Raw genomic sequence first — 2,709 nt, 5'->3', positions numbered from 1 at the left:
TAAGAGGTAAACCGTTGCCCAAGTCCGGGGCAAGGATGGGATCCAGCCGCAGCTAGACTCCTCTCGGAGAAGGAGTTTAGAAAGCAAGGGGGTCCTTTCCAAGCCTTGTGACTCAACGGGGAGGGTCTCCCTGACAGCTCGTCTGACCCTGGCCCGTAGGCAGTAAATAATCTGGGGTATGTGGCGATGGAATCTGGCAAAGTGCCATCACATGCGCTGCTACCTTTGTTGAATCACTGCTGTTAACGTTTGTAAATGTTTCTCTACCTCTCTCTCAGGAGTGAATTTTATCACTGCGCCCGCCACAACTGCATATTGCCGGTGTTACGTGTTGCATTGTCTTGCCCTGTCATCTTGACGGTCACGTTAGAGAATCTGTCCTAGGACTGGACTGTATTGTGATGTCTTTCATGGATTCTTATGTGGCTGTGTATTGCCTCGTACTACCCCGTGTGGTGTTACGTCTTCCATTGTATCGCTCTGTTGTTGTCTTGATTGTCATCTGATGTATTCTGCCATTGTACGCCACCATATTGTCACTTCCTTCATCAGCTGTTTTCTATTTGACGGTGTATTGCATTGTACTGCCATGTACGCTGTTACGTCTTGCATTGTATTGTCCTGTCACTGTCGTGTTTGATTTTAGACGTTGCGTTAAAAATTTCAGTCCACTGCAGTCCTACAAGTGGCTGTTTTTTATTTGACTGTGTATTCATTAAAAAGTTCACAACCCCATGCAGTCCTATAACTGTTTGCTGTTTATTTGACCAGGTATTGGGTTGTACTGACGCGTACAATGTTATGTCTTGCGTTGTATCGCCCTGTCATTGTTTCATTTGTGATTTTAGACGTTGCGTTAAAAAATTCGCAATACAGTGCCGTGCTATAATTTGCTGGTCTTTGACTGCATATTGCCTGGTTTTGCCCACTATACTGTTATGTCTTGCATTCTATTGACATGTTGTAGTCTGGATTGTCATTTTACAGATTGTGTTAAAAGATTCACAATGCGGTGCAGTCCTATAATTGGTTGTTGTTTATATGGCCGCATATTGGATTGTACTGTCTGGTGTGGTGCTATGTCTCGCATTGTATAGCCCTGTCACTGTATTTATTGTCAGTTTAGAGATTGTGTTAAAAAAAATTCTCAGTACCGTGCAGTCCTACAATCAGTTGCTTTTATTTCACTGTGTATCAGATTGTACCGCCCGGTATATTGTTAGGTCTTGCATTGTATTGCTCTGGAACCGTCTTGATTGATATCTGAAATATTCTGTCATAGTAATGAACTGTACTGTCAGTTTCATAATCGGTTGTTCTCTATGTGATTGCCTATTGCATTATACTGCCCCCTATAATGTTAAGTCTTGGATTCTATCGCTCAGTTTTATCAACCGCCATCTGTGACCGGGATTGCAGCGCACTCGTCCGTGGGTTTTCGATTGGCGGTTCATTATTTGACTACATCTTGTGTCGTCTTGCCCGGTATCGTGTGTTGTCTTGAATTGTATTGCCCTGTAATCGCCCTGACTATCTGATCCGTTCTGGTATGTACTGCTCCATATTCCGTGTTTTTTTTTTAAAAGTTTGTTCCTGGTTTGGCTGTGTATTGCCTTGTAGTGCCCTGTATCATGCTGCATCTTGCATTGCGTTGCCCCGTCGTTCTCTTCACTGTCATTGTAGACGCTCTTGGACAGTAGCCATCTGTATCGTGGGGGTTTTACCGGGTGTTCTTTCTTTGACCATGTATTGCCGTGTTACCGCCTTTGTGTTGGGTCTCGAATCGTGTTGCCGCGTCATTGTTTTGACTGCCATCTGATGCATCTTAGCATTATACTGTCCTCTATTGTCTTACGTTGTGCATTGTATTGCTCTGTCGTTATCTTGCCTGCTGTCTCACATCTGTTGGCGTTGTAACGCACAGTATTGTGGGTCCCTTCGTCGGTTGTATATTGGACTGACTATTGCACTGTACTGCGCTGTGTAATGTTACGTCTCGGATTCTGTTGTCCTGTAACTGTCTCGACCGCCACCTGATGCTCCGTGGGATAGTGCTGCCCTGTATGTTGGGGTTTTGACAGGTTGTTTTTTCTTTAATTCTGTTTTGCATTGTACTGCCCCGTGTTGTGTTGTGTTTGGCATTGTATTGCCATATAATAGTCCTGAGTGATATATTCTGGCATGGTACCGCACTGTGTTGTGGGTTTTTTTTAAGGGGTGGTTGTTTACATGCCTGTGTTTTTTCCTTGTACTGCCCCGTATTGTGTTTTGTCTTGCGTTGTATTGCCCTGTCATTGTCTAGAAGGTCATTTTATATGTTCTGTCACAGGACTGCACTGTATTGTGACTTCTTTAATAGGCGGTTGTTTCTTTGACCGTGCAGTGTCTTGTAGTGCCTTGTATCGTGTTATGCCTTGTGTTGTATTGCTCTGTTGTCTCAACTGACATCTGATAGATAGTCTGCCATTGTATGGCACTGTACCATGAATTCTTTCATTGTCGGTTCTTTATTTGATCGTGTATGGCGCTGTACTGCCCTGGATAACTTTGTCTTGCATTGTGTTGCCCTGACGATGTTGTCTTGCTTGTTATTTTAGATTGTCTGGGATTGTACTGCACTGTATTGTGAGTTTGTGAATTAGTTCTTTGGTTGTGTGTTCCATCGTACTGTCCTGTACTGCGTTATGCATTGCATTGCCCTATCATTGT

The sequence above is a fragment of the Larus michahellis genome, unplaced genomic scaffold (genome assembly GCF_964199755.1).
Source record: "Larus michahellis unplaced genomic scaffold, bLarMic1.1 SCAFFOLD_404, whole genome shotgun sequence".
NCBI lineage: Eukaryota > Metazoa > Chordata > Aves > Charadriiformes > Laridae > Larus > Larus michahellis.
The sequence above is the reverse complement of the archived record's forward strand: the minus strand, read 5'-3'. Positions refer to the sequence as shown.